Source organism: Cheilinus undulatus, linkage group 21, assembly GCF_018320785.1.
Source record: "Cheilinus undulatus linkage group 21, ASM1832078v1, whole genome shotgun sequence".
NCBI classification, from domain to species: Eukaryota; Metazoa; Chordata; class Actinopteri; order Labriformes; family Labridae; genus Cheilinus; species Cheilinus undulatus.
In genome coordinates, this window is record NC_054885.1 from 18,345,377 (window position 1) to 18,366,421 (window position 21,045).

The 21,045-nt window shown below is 39.4% G+C and overlaps 1 long non-coding RNA gene across 2 annotated transcripts in view; it reads right to left on the reverse strand.

Moving 5' to 3' along the window:
* Window positions 1-21,045, reverse strand: part of LOC121503756 — a 61,378-nt gene that overhangs the window by 2,057 nt on the left and 38,276 nt on the right. Inside the window, exons 3-4 of one of the 2 annotated variants that reach the window (XR_005991389.1) lie at window positions 5,512-5,605; window positions 5,183-5,274 (exon numbers count right to left, since the gene is read on the reverse strand). The exons of the other annotated variant lie outside the window; for it this stretch is intronic. This is a non-coding gene — a long non-coding RNA (uncharacterized LOC121503756). Of the gene's footprint in view, window positions 1-5,182; window positions 5,275-5,511; window positions 5,606-21,045 lie in introns of those variants that run through there. 2 annotated transcript variants of the gene reach the window in all.

Here is a 21,045-nt window from a genome sequence, read left to right on the forward strand (position 1 = left end):
ATAGCAGAAACCAACCTGGGCTCCTCCCCGGAGTGGTTTAACAGTAAAAACACAGACTGTGGAGATTAATTATCCCACGGTTTAGTGCTTTCTATACTAAAGTGCTGCTAATTAAAATCTGTGAGAGTGTGCTTTCTTTTTATAGGTTATGTCTTTGTGTCTGACTTTACTTCTGAGACAGCGTCTTATTACAGAGGGAGGTATTTTTATGTCTCTGACCATCAGTCAGAGTTATTGATATTTTAGGAGGTAGTGTTTCTTCCATTATGTGTTTTCAGGTGGAATCAAACCCACTGTTTCCCTCAGGGATTGAAGGCTTGATTCACCCAGCCTTTTCAACAAAGGTCTGGAGAGGCCTGGAGAGGTTTGGCAATGATATTCCAGTTCTTGAGCTGAAGTTCCAAAGAATTATAGACATCTAGGAGGATGGCAGTGGAATAAAAACAGTTATCTATGATTGTGAAGGAAAAATCCTGAAGTTTTATCAAGAACCATGCTGGGTCTATAAGCTGTTTTAAGGACTCATGCTGAAACAGGTGCATTCAGGATGTTTGAGAGGCATGGGTGAGAAATATACAAAAAAAGTCATAAATTACCATTAGAGTGAAATAGTAAGAAACCCTGATTAAGATTAAACATTTTTATTATAATACCTACACCCCTGTAATATAACAGATGAGGAATTATTCACTATTTAACCATTAACCTCACCAAAATACATGAGAGAGAGCAGTGGTTCTCAACTGGTGGGTCGGGACCCAAAAGTGGGTCACGGAGCCCTTTTCAGTGGGTCGCGAATGTGTTCCTGGAAGTAAAATTGCGTAAAAAAAAGTCAATAAAACTCTGTCAAAACAAGATTTTGTTGCCTCTCATCTATGATTTGGGACATGTTTTCCATTTCTAAGGTTCAAACTGGGTTATTTTTCATTAGACAAACCTGATTAGTCAAAAAAGATCAGAAATTTCAGTCGCAATTTTTCATTATGAAGTTGATAATGGGTCCCGAGGCTCGAACAGTTGGAAACCACTGCTGTACTTTTACCCGTCCAGCTTTACTTTGATGATATAAAATAACATTTTATCAGTGGAAACAGGATATTTAAAAGGGTATTGAGCGCGCTAGGGCCTGGCTTTCTCCTGATATTATGCTATTTATTTATATTTTAAGAGAAGGACAATAATGCGCATTGGATTGTGGGTAATTCCTGCAAGTGGAGGATACACATGTGCATCCTTGAAAATTCTCTGTTTGAAGGACTCAGTCTTTTGAAAAAGTTCTAGGATCCTCGAAATTCCTTCCTTCGATGGCAGTGGATGGAGTAGTATCCTTCAAAAACTGCCGTTTGAGGATCCTACCTTGGCCTTGAGAAACGGCTAGAGACTCAGATGAACGGTCTGTGAGATTGGCCATCAGAAATGTATGATCTGCAGCCAGACACTTCTTGAATCCAGGATGTAATCATGTATCAGCATGTTTGAGAAGTAGTAACATGAACAGCGGCTCGCTTTAGTTTCATTAGCTTTAACTAAAGCTAACTTAGCTAAGCTAAGCTAGCTATGGCATTAATGTTACTACATAAGCCAATTCAGCTAAGTTAGCTTTAGCTAAGTTAGCTTTAGCAACATGAGCTTTAGCAGCTGTAGTTAAAGCCAACTTGGAGATGAAGACGTACGTAGCTTAGGTAACTACTTTGAGTTTAGCGTAACACGTAGCTTTGTTGTCTACTTACATAGCTCTGTTAGCCGTGTAAGCTACGTTTGCTGCATGAGGATGTTGTCATGTTAGAAAAGCCTTTTTTCCTTAAAGCAGACTTTTTATTCAGCTTCATTAAATGTTTTGTCATGAGGTTTTTGGTATAACCCTGACTTTAACCCTTCTGCATTTCACACACTTCACACATATCTCTGTGCTGACCGACAGCGTCTCACATCAACAGTCTATGAGAGCGACTATCAGAGATGTGCACATTTTTGTCAACTAAGGGGGCAACTTAGAAGGAACTTCGTCACGTGTTGGCCACTTAGAGGCTAACACAAAGAACACTGCATCAGATTTTGTCTCTTTAGAGGGCAACAAAAAAAAAAAAAAAAGCAATGTGTTAATTTTGTCCACCAAAAAGGCAACCTAGAGGACACTTTTCCATGTGTATCCACCGTCGGGGCACCCACAGGGCACCAGGGGAGGCAACAATCCCGTCTGCCCCCACCCCTAAATCCACCACTTCTGTGCACATGTTGATTATAGTGAAAAAACTGTCATTGGAGCCCTTTGGCTATCGTAGTACAAATCCTGCCTGACATTAGTCAAGAAGCTGTGTCTTCCTGGACCTAAAATCTCCCTAACATAAGGTGGGTGAGGAATGGGCCAGAGGAAACATGAGTCCCTCCTCACTCTGATGGATCGCCTGTTTCCCTGCGTATGACGGAGAACACTAACCAGGTGTGTATGGTTAATTATGTGAAAACTCAATGGCATGTTGAGGCTGAAGTACTCCATCACCTTGCAAACAGCTGCTCCATATTGTGGGACAATCTGGCAGATTAAATTGTCATCCAGGTTTGAGGACTAGAGTCATCAAAATCCTGATAGAGACACATCAGCCTTTATGACTGCAGGCTTTATGGGGGTTTGTATACTTTGACATTTGGGGAAATAAAGGGATTAAAATATTAAACAATAACAAAGTCAAATAATAAAATGATTAACGAGCTTTTAAAAAAACTGTTTCTGGACATGATTGTAAATCTCTGATACTGTGACCTTAATACAGTTGGATTATCATCCATTTAAACTGTGTCTCATATTTTTATGTCGCTCAGGGAAGGTCAATAAATCCCAACATCTCCAGCCCGGCACTCTCAGCATCTTTGTTTGCAATTTTCACATTTGCTGCAGGGTGTCTCCCATTTACATAGTCTCACATTAGGGAGATACCCTTTTAGTTGTTCGCTGTCTGGCTGCAAAGCAGCTGGGCTGAAGCCTGTGGGGGTTTAGTGCCTTAATAAAGGTCACATCACTGCCAAGCACAAACAGAGGGGAGAGCATAATCTATTCACTGTTGCCAAAGTGGTTAAACTATTTTACTTGTTCCTGTTTCACCTATGAAGGGAACTTCTTAAGGGGGTACATTCATATCTTGAAAAATGTCAGGGATCTGAAAGTAAATGTCACCACGGTAAAAAGAGCTAAAGTTCATTTTCAGAAACCAGACAGATGCCGTTGAAGAGTAAAAGATTAAAAACTAATAACATTTTTTGGTAGGCTGCTCCCTTAGTAAATATAACCAGAGCAATACGGTTGATATGAACATCATTTTCATGAAATGTTTTATAAAGAGGCAGCAGCAGTGAGTCTTGGTTTTAATTCCACAGTATTAGTAGCTAACAGGCTAACGTGAAGCTAAGTGCTGGTGTTTATGTTAACAGCTCAGGTTTACTATCAGGATCAGTTTTTAGGGTCTGTGACTCGGGTCAGAACCTGGGACAGAAATATCTAACCTGCCAGGACAAGCCTAGTGAAACAACATTGCTCTTGTACAGCAGAGTAACTTATGATATGATTACATTTTAAGCTAATGTTGAGTTAGCTTGTAATATACATGTGTTAGCGTTAGCACACTGTTGGAATGTTGGTGGGCAGCGGAATGGTGGGACATCACAGTGATCCGGAATGTTCCAAGATCAATGGACATTCTATGGTCTACTACTATAAAACCAAGGCAGCCTCATTAGTCCTTGTCATTATCAGACAAACTGGCCTTAGAGCAGACCGTTTTCACGTTCAGCTATCATCGTGCGAAATTACAAAGAAGAAAGAAATGGATGGTATGTAACAAAATTTGCAACCTTGATAGTTCGTACGTTAAACTACTGTCTTAAACAGGATTTATCTTTGACAATATTTGAGATTAATATATCATTTTATACATTTAACTCCATAAATGTGTTAAAAGTGTTGTGTAGATTTTTCAAAACACATTTTAAAAGTGTTATTCATCCCAGCTCAACCAAAGAGACAAACTGTTGAAAAATACCTTTGCAAGAGCCACAATCTAAGTGGTGAAAAGTGGCAAAAATGGGTTAAAGTGGCAATAAAATAAGTTAAGGGGGAAAACTGGAAAAAAAAAAAAAAGTGGCAAAAATGGCAGAAAGTGGCTTCATTTGTGTCAGAATTGACAAAAAAAAAATTAGGTCAGGTGGCAAAAATGGTTAAAAAGAGGGAAACATGGCAAAAAATGAGTAAACATTGACTAACCTGGGTAAAGGATGCAAAGAGTGGCATAAATGGGGGGAAAGTGGCATTTAATGGCAAAAAGCAGCCCAAATGGGTGAAAAGTGTCAAAAAATGTTATAAGGGGAAAAAATTGCAAACAGCAAAAAGCAGGATTAAAGAGGCAAAAACGTGAAAAAGGATGTAAGTGCCAAAAGTGGGCAAAAAGCGGTAAAATGGATTCGAAAAATCGAAAAGGGGGCAAAAATTTGCAATTAAGGGCGACGGAAAAATACAGACATAAAAAAAATAAAGGTTGATAATTAAAGCCAGCTTTGTAAGCATGGAAACAAACTGATTAATGGATAATTTCTGAGGACAATTTTTCCAATTTTAAGGTTTTCTGGGGGAATAATATTTCAAATTGAGACATAAAAGAGCCACAAATCATCACAAAAGAGCCAAGCATTGAGTATCACTGCTTTAAAGTGTTAGGAATGATGATGATGAAGAAATGTAACTTTAGCTGACGTAGGTCTATGGGTCCAGCCTTAAACTCATCTAACTCATTTGTTCTCACAGCCAATATTTGTAGCTGATAAAGGCAGATTTTTATAGACAAAGTATCAGTTGTAAATATCAACATAAATTTTCATATGTCGTATATATTGTGCATCCCTAATCTTAGCTAAGTGACAATACATTACTTCCATTAATGTGATAGTAATGGTTCTCCCTCATGTCTTTCTGCCTTTATTCAGCGCTACCCAGGAGAAGTCTTCGCCTGCAGGAGGCAGGTTATTATACAGAGGAGGGAACTCCAGCAATCAGTTACAAGGAGTCCTTGTTCAAGTAAGTAAACATAATGTTTCTTGCATATGTTCACTACCTGCTCTTGGGTATTATTATTACATGAATACTCTTACCCCATAAGCATACATACTGAGCAGTCAGTTCTAACTTCTGTTTCATCTTTTAGGGTGTTTCGAAAGAGGCACAAAAACAGACACAATGCTGCAAGGAATGAGGACTTTCACGATCGTGATGCCATGGTCGCTGACGTCCTACAACAGGATGGAGAGAGGAGACAAAATGATGGTAAGTACTTTCTGCAACCCTTAACCACATCATTTTATAAATCAACGACTAGTTTAACGCATCTATTTTTATTTGCCAGTCATCTTTAATCATCTATTTGTTTCTGTTTACAGCAAAAGAATGTAGCAGCTCTCTGTGGATGATGTTCATGGGCTTCTTTTTCACGTTCATGGTGTTTCTGATGTTTGGTAAGTAACACAAACCTTTCTGCTGGGGGTGTAGGGTTCACTGAGGTCACAGTTTGGTTGGGGTCACAGTTTGGTATGGGTTCAAATCACTGATTAAAAGGGAAACCTCCTGATTTGAAAGAATAGAAAATACAACATAAAATGCTAATTAAAATATGTGCATTTCAGAGCAATGTATGAATTATGATGTGTGCTATTACACTGTTGATGGTATAAAGCTGGTGCAGTGGGGACTTGTGCAAAATCCTAACTCATGCATGTCAGCTAAGGACCACTGACTTGGGGAGCCAGAGCAGAGCGCTTAAATAGACGCTTGGAGTTGTTGTTCTCTACTTTCACATGTTCATGCAGCCTTTAAAATGTATTATCATGGGTAATATCTTTGATCCTCTCTGCATTCACATCTGGAGGCTTTTTAAAAGCAGAGTGGACCCTGGCCCACAAACTGTCACAGTTCAGAATGAATACAAATACCTTTACACCCCTACTACTTGTTAAAGACATTTTAAGTAAAAACGTGTGACAGCTGCTTTCTTTTCAAGTCACAGCTTCTTTTTGAAGGCATGGTATTGATAAGAGTTACCTTTGTAACATTTTGTTTTTGTACCTTGCAGGCATGGCGTTTGAGTTAAGAAATGTCAAACAGGAACTCAGAACACTAAAGGAAAATGTCAACTTTGGAATTCCTTGGGTTGACATGATCCAAAATTATGCATTGGAATCACAAGGTAAGTTACCTTCATCTAGTGGTTGACAATATTATTAGGCAGATATTTTCCTCTGACATTTCACCATAGGGTAGTAAGCGCACATATTTCAAGTGTCAGGTTGGAGGAGGCACTATCAGTGCAGGGGATTTGATGAATCTTTAAAATAATCACTTTCTGATTAATCCACAGCTTAAAATGTACAGCTAAGCAGAAAATACCAGTATTTAACACTTCTTAGCTTAAATAACCTTTAATAAGTTTGTGTGAAATGTAAAGATTTCCAGTGATAATACTGGAAAGGCTTGGATATTTAGTTCACAGTTATGCTAACTGAGGTTGACTTATTGTTAGTGTTAGCTCTTCTCTTGACTGATTGTAGGCAGTGATATATTTTTACTCTAAAGTCATGTTGGAGAACAGCTTATGTTAACAGTCAACCATTTTTAGTGATTAAAAGTAAAATAAAAAGCAGTGAAGTGCTGACATTACCAGTTGGTAGTCTTATACAAAACTACAGACAATCATAGCTAAGAGCTATAATTTTGACAACATAAGTGCAGACAGGGCCCTGTACCTATCCTGAGATCTTACACCCCCCCCCCAAAGGGGTGTGAGACCCAGGTTGGGAACCAGTGCCTCAGAGGACTATATCTGCCATGAGAATATTACATAAAAAAAAATCACATTTTTCACATTATTGTTGAGTTTTTTGAAACTTGACTCCAACCCTCAAATCTTTAATGTGTTCATTTAGGTGCCAGAACATTACAGGATTTATCCTCCGATACTTACTGGCCCAAGCAGAACCCTGGCTACCTATGGAACAAAATAATTCATTGGTGGTATTCAACCAAGAAGCGAAGACAAGTGATTCAGGTTGGTACAAACAGCCATGTTAACAGATTTTTCTTAAACAACAATGTAAAATAACTTTATGAACATTTAAGGATGATGAAGTGTTGATACTGAAATATTGTACTTTTATTTTTTAGGGGAGTTCACTATTACATCCTGGAGAATGCTGGCCTTTTGAAGGAGATAAGGGGCATTTAGTCATTGCATTGTCCCATCCAGTATTTGTCTCACATGTGACCCTGAGTCACATTACAAAGGGCCAGTCACCAGGAGGAACAATCAGCAGTGCACCGAGGGAGTTTTCCATCTATGTAAGCCAGATATTTTCCATCCTATTTATCTTATAAATACATTTAACTAGTTAATATTCACACCAGTCATAACAACATCAAGTTTAGCTGATCCCTGTCATTTTTTCTTCTTCAGGGAATGAGGACATCGGATGAAACGGGTACCTTCTTGGGAGGACAAACTTATGACCAGGATGGAGCCGCTCATCAGACGTTTGCGATGCCTGTAAGTCTCGTATACGTCATATACTGTTACTTTTAGGAGCATGCATTTTTAAGCAAACAGTTTAATATAGAACAAAATATATAACAACAAGTGTTCTATGCAGACATCACGTCCTTCGAAATCTTATCAGTATCTCTGTTAGTGTTTTGTTGCATTTGCTTTCGTAATTCAATGCCTGACTCTCCTTTTGTTTTCTATTTTTCCCCTGTGAAGACTCCTGAAAAAGGCGTGTTCAGATTTGTAAAGCTGAGGATTCTAAGCAACTGGGGCAACTCTGACTATACCTGCCTCTATGGGTTCAGGGTGCATGGCGAGGTTCCAGTTGCTGCCCGTGAATTCCCCTGAGAAGACAACACATAAACTAAAAAATAAACAATAAAAAAAAACAAAAAAAACAAACAAATGATCCTCTTCTGCCTTAGATAGAGAACTTCTTTTCTGTTAAACATTAGTGCAGCATTTGACTGAGGTAACCATCACATTTAATAACAGACTAAAACTATCTATTTGAAAAACAAAGAGTATTAAGTGGGTTTGTATTATATAAATTAGATTCTTCTCTGTTAGTTTGGTCAATGATATTTTTTGTCCAAAGTAAGTAAAAAGTTACACAAGGTTTAACTCTCGGACCGATAATATAAACGTTATAAATGCTCTCGCAAAAGGGTGACAGAACTAGAGCCTGCAGGCCAAGATCAGCCTGTGATCAATTTTTAATTGGTCCACAGCAAAGTCTTAAAATAAAACAAAACAAAGACCGTTTTAGAGCATGCTGCTTTTTGACTGCGTTGTTCTTAGTTTGAACGCTGCAGTGCTGCTGTGGTAAGACTGAAGGATTAAAGCAGAGTGTGTTCAGATATACACAACCATGAGGAAGAATTCTGGTTCGACTACAAACACTTGACAATAGTTCTATGTATAACTATAAAAAAATGATAGACGATTTGACATCGTTGTTAATTTATGAAAAAATAACATACATTTTTGACTTTAAAAGTTATATATATAAGAGAACCAAAACTTGAAAATTTCATGCTTAGCACTTGTTAATGTAGGATTTTTAGAACCTTCTTTGAATACTCTTGTCAAGATTTAAGTCCTTTAAACTCAGAAATTGCATATTTTTCTTGTAAATTTCTCATTTTAAAACTCAGAAATTTTGAGTTGTAAATAAACAACTACATATATATTCTCAAAATTATAACTTTTTTCCCAAAAATGTTCACTTTTTTGTTCAAAAAGTGACAGATTCTCTTCATTTTATAAATATATATATGTGTGTGTGTGTGTGTGTACATCTACTTTTGACAACCTCAGAGCAACCTTGCCCCTCATTATTATATGTTTGGGAACTAATGCCAATTTACCACATAGATACAGCCATTTGTGCAAAAAGAGCTCCAACCAAGAAATATATCCTATGCAATGGATATAAGAAACAATCAGGTTATATACATCCATCCTTCCCAAGAGGGTTTTTCCTCAACTTTATCACCTGAACCTGCCATGAGTCACCTGGCAAAAATCATGGGTCATGGGCCATCACTGACAACATGAACTAGCAGGGTACCTTTCTACACTCTACATGTCAACTCAGTCACTGATTTCAGGTTCAAACAGCTCCTCAGCTTGGAATCAAAAATGTGTAATTGCCATGAAATACCGCGTACAGCACTGATGGCAGCAGCACTTTAGATAATTACTATCTCTCTGTACACCTCTGAATGTAAGAATAAGCAACACAGGCTGTTTAAACATCATGTCAGCAAGGAAACAAGCTCATCATCCACTGGATCTCTGGGGAGAAAGTCTCTGAGCCTCAGGCAGGCTCAGTCCAGGTGATTAGAGAGTAATAAAACCAGAGAGCACTTGTGTGTCGTAGAATGGGATTGTCAGACGGGCTAATCTCAGACTCAAATCCCCCTCCTGCACACATGAGGCAGCAGGATTTCTTACACAATATGAGCTGGGTTTGGACTATTAAACCCGCATTAGAGCAAAAGCCAGGCATTTGGTTAAATTCTTCTTTGACCCTGCAGGCATCTAAGGTATGCTCCATTATTTATCATCAACAGTAAAGAACAAAACCAGTGGTTTTAGAAAAGCACAGATCTGAATAAAAATATAGTCAGTGCATGATCACCAACAAGCCAACAGGATGAATGATAACAAGATCATTGCAGAGTGTGAATCTGACCCTGATCTCCACATGAGTTTCTTTAGAGACGCTGACGTCATGGCAACCATGGCGGCGATGCCTCAGAATGTTAATGAGCTCTCTGATGTCCAAGACATGTTGCCAGTTACCTGGCAGAGGTGAGTCACTCTATAAAAAAATAAAAATAAAAATCACAGGAAGACAGAAAGTGCAGCATGTTCAGAGGAAATGGCTGAGGAGAAAGACAGAGAGAAAAGAATAACAAGAGATGGAGGTGGTGGGGAGGGGGAGACATGGATGGGTTATTGGTACGGAAAAAGCCAGTGAGCCGTTCCTAATCAGACCTGTGCAGCCCTGATCACACGCTCCAGCATGACGTACGGATGGGACTGTGGTAAGCTTGCTGCTGCCCTCCTCTTCACTCTGTCTTATCAAGCTCTGCTTTGTGAAAGGTCATTCATGTTGTCCTGACCTGTTGCTCGGGATGCTGTGCTGCCTCCAAAACTCTTTAAACTTTTAAGTTTTAGTTTAATTTTAATTTGCACTTTTAATAAAATGCACAACATCAAAGTTATTAACAGGGCAGAAGACCACAGAGCTTCAAGCTATTACTAATACATAAAGTACAACTTAAAATAGTTCAGATACACTATATGGACAAAAATATTTGGCCACAGCTGCTAGTTATTGAATTCAGGTGTTTAAATCACATCTTTTTTGCCACAGGTGTATAAAATCAAGCACCTTGACATTTGCAAACATTTGTGATACAAACATCCCTGCTAGATATCCACAGTCAACTGTAAGTGATATTCTTAGAAAGTGGAAAAGTTTAGGAACACCAGCAACTCAGTCAAGCAGAAGACCATTTAAATTCGCAGAGCGGGGTCAACAGCTGCTAAGGTGACCGTGTAAAAGTCGTCAACTCTGTGCTGAGGAGTTCTGAATTTCCACTGGTACTAATGTAAGCACAAAAACTGTACAGCCAAGCCGCTGTATGCATGCCTCACATTACCAAGTACGATGCCAAGCACTGGATGGAGTGGTGTAAAGCGCACCAACACTGAAATGTGGAGCAGGGGCAACAGGTTCTCTGTTTGACAAATAGGTGACTCTGGGTTTGACCACTACATTTTGGACAATGCTATGCTTCCAACTTTGTGGCAACTGTTTGAGGAAGACGCTTTTCTATTTCAACATTACAGTGCCCCAGTGTACAAAGTAACAACTATAAAGTCATGGTTTGATGAGTCTGGTGTTGAAGAACTTGACTGACCCCTACAGAACCCTAACCTCAACCCCAATGAGCAACTTCGGGACAAACAGGTCATTATTACAGACCGGAAATTGTAATGGTCCTAATCTGGACCCCTGTGGAGCCCCTCAGAGGAGTTAGGGATTAAGGGAAATGCTTACTGTTACTTTCAGTGAGCAGGGCAGCTTTTCAGGGACACATAACCATAACCGCCCCTTCTTTCCTGTTAAAATAATGAAGAGAAAGCCGAGGGTTAGTCTTACTAAATCAAGATACGCATGATATGCATGCAAAAGTTGATCTGAATGTCACAGGTTTGTCTTTTTAGGCTGAAGAAAGTCTTTACACTAGTTTGGAATAAACTAGAAAAAAAAATCTGTTGTTTCTTCTACAGTTCCCTGCATGTGGTGACACTGCTATCATTCTTATAAACACGCCCACTCACATACATCTACAAGTGGGCCAGGCCTGCCCACAGAATTAGCTGGGCCCCTGAAAAACCCGGTGAATGGGCCCTCCCAGGTTGATTTACTGATGATATCAATGCGTGTGTGTTGGATCAGTAGCATTGGTGCTTTTCTACTGTTTGCCATTTTGCTCCCTTTTTTTTGCCACTTTAACCCCTTTTTACCAGTAACAGCAACTATTAACACATTTCCACCCCTTTTTGCCACTTTAAAATCATTTTAAATCTATTTTATAACTTTTACCCCTGTTTTGCCTCTTCCTTTGCCACTTTAAAACCATTTTTTGCTACTTTTAACCCATTTGTTTGCCCCGTATTACTACTCTTAACCTATTTTCATCACTTTTTTCTCCATTTTTATCACTTTTTGCCATTTTTGCCAGTTTTAGCCTATGTTCTACCCATATGACAACTTCTAACATATTTCCACCACTTTTTGACACTTTAACCCCAGTTTTGCCATTTTAAAACCATCATTGCCTCTTATTTCAACTATAAACCAGTTATGACCACTTTTCAGCCACCTTCTACCAAGTTTTTCCACTTTTTTCCATTTTTATCCCATTGTATCTTTTTTTTTTCAGATTGTTGCACCATTTCATGATTATCTAATTATTCATCCACCACAGTTGAGTCACTTTCTTCTACTTCTTTTTCTGTTTACTACTTTATTACCTTAAAAGGTCATTCCATTTAAAGAAGTGTGGTTTACATTTGAAAAAAAATTCTTTGCTCCATTGCAGCATTAAAAGATAAAACTCATTTTTATTACATTTATTAGTGTGATTATTACTCAGGTTGAAAATAAAATACGGTTACCACAACTTAACTTTGCAATGGACCAGGATTTTGCTGACCTTCATGGGCTCCTATTTGACTGGCCCCAGAAAGCTCTACCCTTCATTCCCCCCTCATGGGTGGCCTTGATTGGCCGAGGCTGATGACAGGGTTGACTGTTGGACGTGGAGGTGTACATTTGGGGAAAAAAAGTTCATGTACAACACATGTTTGAGTTTCTGAGCAGAACACAAGCTTTAGTAGATATTTCTGGCACAACCTCACCAACTTCCAAAGTGCATGAAGAATGAAGAAAGTCTTGGAAGAAACAGAAAGCTCCAGTAACACTTGTAGCTCAGAGAACAGCTCATTCAAGTTGTTTCTAAACTACAAGTGTTTCTGGAGCTTTCTGTTCTCTCCTGGAACACATGCTTGAGTAAGATCCATGACAAAGAGCTGATATCAACAAATCCAGAGGAAGTTTGACTTAACACTCTTTTTAGAAATGTATTATTTAAAAATATATTTTCAATAAGGTATAATCTGAGTTCTGTTATACTATTCATAATTTAGCATATGAAGGTTTTAACCATTTGTTCATAATATTATGGATTTTAATTTGTTGATTTTCATGGACAGGATCTTGAAGTGCAGACAAGGGGAGGAGGGTTTTTGGTTGGTAACCTTAGACTTTTATCTCTGCTTTTCACTGATGATGTGGTTCTGTTTGCTTCTTCAGCCCAGGACCTGCTGCATGCACTGGGGCGGTTTGTAGCTGAGTGCAAAGAGGTTGGGATGAGGTCCGTACTTCATGGTATGAGGCCATGGTTCCCTGCCAGAAAACAGTGGGTTCAAACCGTCAGGTGGGGAAGTTGTCTTTAGTCCAAGTGAGGGAGTTCAAGTATTTCAAGGTCTTGTTCATGAGTGAGAGTAGAGCAGGCCTTGAGATCAACAGGCGGATTGGTGTGGTACTATGGCAGACGTTGTACCGTACTAGCGTGGTGAAGAGGGACCAGAGCTGGAAGGCAAATCTCTTTACCTATCGATCTTTGTTACAACACTCACCTATGGCATGAGCTTAGGTCATGACTAACAGAATACGATTGCTGGTTCAAGCAGATGAAATGAGATTCCTGAGGAGGGTGTCTGGGCTCAGCCTTGGTGATAGGGTGAGGAGCTCGGACATCTTGAGGGAGCTTGAAGTAGAGCCGCTGCTCCTTCACCTCGAAAGTGGCCACTTGAGGTGAGTCAGGCATCTGACCAGGATGCTTCATGTCGCCTCCCTGTGGAGGTCCTCCGGGTGTGTCCAACTGGAAGGAGACCCCTGGTTGGACCTAGGAGGGATTATTTAGCTCATCTGGCCTGGGAATACCTCAGAATCCCCCTAGAAGAGTTGCTGGGGAGAAAGAGATATGTCTGGTAGCAGTTTTAGACAGACACGGTTCTGGCTCTAGTTCTGGCACTGGCTCCGTTCTGGAGTCTCAGAACCTTAGTGCTTTCTGCTGGACTAGCCAGTGTTCACACCAGGACTTTCTACCGCGTTACTCAGGTGGTTTCTTGAGTGTATTAATCATACAGTCTGGTTCAGGTGAACCCAGCCTTCGCCAATGCGTGGATTTGGCATTTAACTTGCTCTTCCTTGTACTGCTCTCAATCATCATCTGGAATTCTGTCAATGCCCAGATCACAACCAAACATGTTGTCTCTTTAGTAGACCACTTTTTCTCCGTTTTCTGCCCCTCTTCACAACCTAGAATATGACATATCCGCTATGATGTCACGGTTCAAGCTGAGAACCAACTTTTCAGGTTCCATACCACTTTTTTTTTTCAGTTTGAACATGCTGGCTGGTTCGAAATTGGGTTTGGGAACTGGAACCAGCACGGAGCCCTGCTGGTCTGAAAGGCTTATGGGTGAACTTTCTTGGCCTGCTGCCACCATGACCTGGCCCCAGATAAGCAAAGAAGAAAATGAAATTGCTATTTAAATAACTTTTAAAGTAAAATATTATCATCAAATGTATCAAAAGCTTTTAAAAGTAAAAAAAATATATGGATTCACACTTATGATGATTACAACAACACCTGTTGTGAAAGACAAAACAAGATTGAGTCGTGCTGCTTGTCTCCTGTTTATATAAAAGAGTGCACATGCCAACAGTGCATAAATTCTTTCTGCATAACACTGAACTTTGTATTGGCTCTGCAAGAATGGCTGTGTATTAATCTGCTTAGTTTTTAAAGAAATGATGGCTGCGTAGGGCGACTGCTCTGGCTGCAGTCCAGTCGTGCTCAGCCATCGTTGCCAGTTTTCTGTGGCGAATCACCAAGTTGGCAGCCGACTCAGAGAAAGAAACAGAAGGTAAATTGTTATATGGACTGCTGCTGCAGTTGCTTCTTGGAAGTTGTGCTGCAGAAACAAGCAGCATGAAACTGGCAGGCTCAGACTTAAGTCTAGTAAAGCAGAGAGATTGGCACCCCAGGACCATGACTGCAAATTTCCTGCATGCTGTTAATGCATGTTATCACATACTTGCATGCACAAAGGCAGAAGGCTGTTTCACATTCTGCTTAACTTTATCATGAATAATAATTGTATCTGTCAGCTTGTGTCTGTCTGATAAGAAAATAATATGGACCTCATTAATTAAATAGAAATGTATTGTTAAGAAACAGTCCACTAATTAATAAAAAGTAATTGGAATGCTTCCTTTCAGCACTTTGCACAAATTTGGAGGGCATTTAATTGTATGTGGGTATTTTAACGTGCTAATTTATAAAGTTGTTTATTTTTGCATTGAATGTGTATGTGTGCATCAGCGCCTTTGCTTATATTCACGTGTTTGTTTATGCTCTTTGGGAAAGCATACATTTCTTTCTCAGCAAAGATACAAACAGATGAACAAACAGCGAGAAAAGGAGGGCCGGCCTGGAGGCTTGTTTTGTGTGCATGTGTTTGAATGTGTATACTTGTCTTTGTGAGAGAGAGAGTCAGAGGTAGAATGACAAAAGCTTACTTACAGCCTGTTTAGGTCCACCTTCTGAGTTTGCTTTTGGGGTTTTGGTGCGGACATAACTCCTGTTGATGGCTGAGTTGTGGCAGCAAGATGTGTATTCTCCTTCCTGCACAACATATAAATCACTGCCTCTCCCTTTCAGTGAATTTACACCACACACACAAACATCGCCCTGAAATAGCACAAACCAAAGGAAAGAAACCTCCGACCAAATATTTCCTCACCAGAAAAAACACATTTGCAAAATGTTCCCTTCTTCTTGTAGGTATTTTTTTCCTCAGTGGTTGAAAAATAGCTCGATTCAAAAATCCTGTAAAAATCCTGTGTATTTTTAACATATTTCCCTCTCTTATACAACAGATGTACACTATTCTTAGCTCCATATGCTCAACCACAGGTTTGCACGTTCATGTAACATGAAAGCTTTATCACACGGCCTTCATGATAAAATTTTCAGTAACCTTAGAAACCACCCGAGCTGGCTCCAACAACCTGAATGCCATCCCGGCTTATAAATGAGTCCTACATCCCTGGGGCAGGCCTGGAGCCAGGGTCAGACTCCAGCCTTGCAAAGTTAGAAGACTGCGCTGAATACTCAGAGCCGCAGCAACACAAGCGTAAAGGCATTTCACACCGGGGAGATTTCCTGCGGCAAAACAAGTGCATGTTAAGGTTTGTTGGCTTAAGCTTGCAGCCATGAGGATGTGTGGTTTTGTAGGAAGTGCAGGTACAAAGCTGACAACTGGTCAGCTAGAGGAAACACTCGTGATTTTTTTAAATTAGTGGTTTAAATTCCTCTGCTGCGCTGCTTTTCTCTGTTTTACAACACTTTCATGTGTAAGGCTTTGTCCTGCAGGCAGGGGCTTTTGTTTAATCATGTTAAATGTAAATTCTATTGTGAGCAGTTCAGTGCTTCTCATTTGTTATTCTCCATGAGGAAAATGAAAGTGTACAGTCATTAATTTCAACATAAAAACCTTTTTCTTCATAAACCCATTTTCTAAGGTATTTGCCCAAGAACAGCTATACATCAAGAATATTTTTTAGTAATACAACCTCAATTAAGAAACAATGCCCTTATTACGGTAATTACTCAGTTACGTTGATAATGTGGTAACAACATGGCGTTGTTTTATGTGCTACATCATCTTAGTTGGGATGCTTGCGTCATTCATCAGTCTCTAGATATTTTTGCTCATTGTTTTTCTTGTCCGTTTTCTGTTCACCTCACAACTACAAATCACGTTTAAAAGATGCATTCTCAACCATAAAATCTTCATTTTCTTCAGCCGTGTCTGTATACCTCCTTTCCTTAGCTACCGACAAGACAGGCTGGCTGCAGATTGTAGATCTCATATGCCCCCTCTCACAGACCAATACTATGAGATGCTGTCTCTGTCAGAACCTAAGTGCCTTAACTTGCAGGTACAATGTATATCCCATTTTAGATTTTTTAAAATTAAATTCATTTTTAGTTACATTCATGAAATAACCATACTGGAAAAATTACAAATAAACATTGCATAAATAAAACAGAGAAAAAGGTCAGAGGTCTAACAAAGGGGAAAACATGTAACGACTTGTTTTAGAAGTAGATAAGCAAACAGTGGCTTGCTTTGGCTTTGTAATTCTTCAGCTAAGGCTAACATAGCTATGCTAGCTTTGTAGTTAAAGGTCACATATTTAAAACACACATTTTCAGGCTTTTCTAGCAAAACTATGTGCCCCTGGCCTGTCCACAATCACCCCAAGAATCAGAACCCCCTTTCTCCACCTTTCACAAAATGTGTGTTAAAACAAGTCGTTCTCAGATTTTCCCCTCATGATGTCATGAAGGGATTACAGCACTGCCCCCAGGTTCCGTTGGCCCTCCTCTCCTGATCCTCTTCAGGATCAGCAGGAGAGCCACATCCACTAAGCCATAACCGTTTCTTGAGAAGGGCGGAGTCAGGGGTGGAGTCAGACAGCTCAGTAACATTTAAAGCCACAGACACAGAAACAGCTTGTTCAGAGCAGGGCTGAGACAGAGGGGTTTTTAGACATGCAAAAATCAGATACTGGAATGCTTTTCAGCTACAAACTTCACAGGCATGTTTTGGGGACCTCTGAGACCAATATTAACTTGTCCTGAAGGGGTAAAATATGAGACCTTTAATGTTACTATGCAAGCCATTGTAGCTTAATTAGCTTTAGCAACATGAGCTTTAGCAAACATAGCTAAGGTTAATGTAGTTATGTAGACTGCATAGATTAAGTAACTATGTAGCATAAGTAGCTAACATTAGCTATTAAGGCTAATGTAAGCTTTGTAGATATGTTAGTATAAATATCCATTAGCTTCATGAGTGTAAAATTTTGTTACGTTAGCTTCGAAGCTAAAGCTAAAAACTAAAGAAGCTCATGGATATTTACATTAATGTATATACTATGCTCACATTAGCCTACGTAGCTAACCATAGCTTTGTAGTTAAGTTAGTATTCATATCCATGAGCTTCTTGAGCATAACCTTTTGCTACATTAGTTGCAAAGCTAAAGCTGAAACTCAAGAAGCTCATGGATATCTATACTTATGTATCTACAAAGCTTACATTTGCTACTTAGGGAGCTTTATATGTTAGTATAGATATCCATGAGCTTCATAAGCTTTACCTTTTGCTATGTTAGCTACAAAGCTGAAACATAGCTACTTGAGCTATGCCAGCTGCATTAGAGTGCTTTCATAGAGGAGAAGCTTTTTTCCTGTAAGTAGACTGTTTAGTTGCTTTAATCAAATGTTTTGTAATCAGATTTTGCAGGTCAGGTTTGTAACTCATACCTTAACCCTTAACCTAACTTAACCAAAAGTTTAACACAGTCTATTTTTAAAGTTTCAGCATGTATTTTAGTTCGGACAGATGCAACTTCTCACAGTTGTGGTTCAGAGCCATCTTCTGGTCAAAAATTGTATTGCAAAGTGCATTTTTGGTCAAATAGATTTAAATTGTTCTTATTTGTATCATTTTAAAATGTAAGGGGTACTGTTACATCCCTAAAGTAGACACTCATTGAAGGTTTTGCTTTCCCTTTAAAATCAAAAGTGACTGTATACATTGTATACATATGAAACTAAAGGTAAATCAAAATCACTTTGGAGTCTTTGATTGTTTCCAGTGAAATATGTCAAGCACAGACATGTGTCCATGGTGGACTTTGCTTAGTTTTGACAGTAAAGGCTTCAGTGTTTCCAGCTCTCCTCATCCTCATATCTGACAATAAACTACAGTGAAGGAAATCTCTCTTACCTCTACAGAGAAATCACTTGCCAAGGTAAACGGCAGTATTTAAAAATGGGTCGCCTGTTTATAAAGGATGTAAAGTTAAGCACATTATGATTGTATACATCCAGCACTTGCATTCACAAAGTCTCTATGCTTCTTCTTCTCCACCCTTTCTCTTTTTTCTTCTTCTATTCTCCTTTAATTCAGTCTTTATCTTTCACTCGCTGATTACTTCTTCTGCTAAGACAATGGCACAGGCGCTCTCTGAAAGGCCAGTCATGAGGCGAGATGTGTAAACCATGCCATCACCAAGGAAATAAGCCTGTTTGTGATTTAATTTTAGATTTTCAGACTTAATTACTTGTCTGAGTGTGTGCTGCAGGAAGTGTGTAGATGTCTGTATGTGTGGCTCTGTGCAGCCCAAGACGTTTGTATATAAATGCGGGAAACAAGAGCATTGTGTAAATCATCTGTATAGTACAGGCGTGGGCACTGATAACGATGGCACTTTAAGATGAACAGAGTTACTAAGACAGCTTGACTTCAGTCTGTCTCCTGGAAACAAAGACAAGAGCTGTGCTTGTGGAAGAAATGTATGTTATATAAAGGAAATCGGCTTCTTTAACATATGACACTTTGTATTTTTTAAAACTTCGGTACTAGAGATATTTGACTCAATTTGGAGGCTGAGAAATGTGTGCAAGGGCTGTTTTTCTCTAATCAAAGGTTTTTAAAACACATTTTCATGTGTCTTTTTTGGACAGTACCAGGAGGAATACCCATAGTGTTGAAAAAAGAAAATTTTCACACAGTCTCTTTGTTATTCACAGCATCTACTCAATATAAACAGAGGTGAGTGACAGACGTGTTGCTGAGCGTAGGGGGGTCCTTCTACCATCTGCTCAGGACCCCTGTAGCCCACTCACATTCACATACAGTTATGAGGACTAGGTCACTGAATCTAACAGAGGAGGTCAAACAGCAGCAGAGGACACGACGGGTCTCCGGTGACACTGAGGTTCATCCTGAGTGACAGATGAGAGTTTTACAGCAAACCTTATCAGACAGAAATCATTCTATTGACATAAAAAGTAAAGCTAAGAAAAAATGTCTTCACTTCCTGTGGCACAGAAAATATTATACTATGTGCACTCATATGCTGAACATTTCCTGAATCAGTCTCCCCAGGCCATTTTGAACACAAACCACACAAACACCTCCAAAAGCACAGTGCAGAGAGAAAAGATGACAAAGCAGCAACGATACAATTGAGCCTTGAGCCCAACATCAATATCTCCTATTGATTTCCCTTTTGTGCTGTCACAGAAAAATGAACCATTTCACTATAATAGACCGTCCTATTCACTCCTCTGCTCCCATCTCTCTTCATTTTCCTCTACAGGCGTTTATTGCTGAGGCTGAAAATAATAATGACATAATAGCTGTGTTTTTTTTTTTTTTTTTCTTTTTTGAAGGCTGCAGATCAGGGTCAGTGTCCCTGTCAGAGGAGGGGGGTGTCTCCATTTCAGCTGGGTCAGTTATCTTCCTGGGTCACGGCCCGCCAGAGTCAGGGGTCATTCAGGGTCAAGGAGAAAAGTCAGAGCATGCAGGGACAAGCGCTTCTCTGTTCTCAGTTCTCTTCTCAGGCATTTCTGTGTCTGTTCCTTAAAAATAAAGTGTTTCCTTTTAGAAAGACTGTTGGTTGGACTATTCTCTTGGAAAATGTTTATTTCAACTAGTGTAAGTTATGTTTCGACATAGTTCACTTTCTGTTCATCAAGTTTTGACAACAGGCTACATCTGACAATGTTGATTTCTTTTCTTGACTGAAGTCCACACTCAAACATCACAGTGGTAGGTTTTAAGTAGGGACGAGGCCACGGTATTACAGTTAACCATCATTATTTAATACACTGTGTTCTTCTGTTCTCACTCACAGTTAAGGAGGCAAAAAATTACTTTCAGCAAAACCCACACAAACTCAAAACAACGTGTCAGCACCTGAGATGCTTCGGCAGCATACTGTAGGCTCTGCAATATTAGCTTTACAAAGGCAAAGGGACCAACCAGCAAACACTTAACCGACGGAGGAAACATGTGAAATCTGCAGTGTGGGGAAAGCTTGGCACCAGATTATGATTTTGGATGGGCCCAAACTATTTAAGAGGGGTCCTGCTGCAGAATGCACCTCTCAGACGGCCCCCCTTGCCGACTTTTACTGTGACTCTGCCTCTGTCAGGACAGAGTGACATAACTTGCAGGTACAAGATGTTTCCCGTATTAGAAGTAGCTGTGTGAATGTTGGCTCACTTTAACTAAAGCAGTACTGTGAAATAAAGCTAACATACCTATGCTAGATACAGAGTTTACATTACTCTGTAGGCAACGTTAGCTTTAACTTTAGCATTAACTTTAACAAAAGTAGCTACAGTTTATGTTTCTATTTCAGCTTTAGCTCTACCTACACTGGCTACATAGCTTTATTACATACATGGCTTATGTAGCTATGAGCTGTGTTAGTATTTTCATGCCGACTAC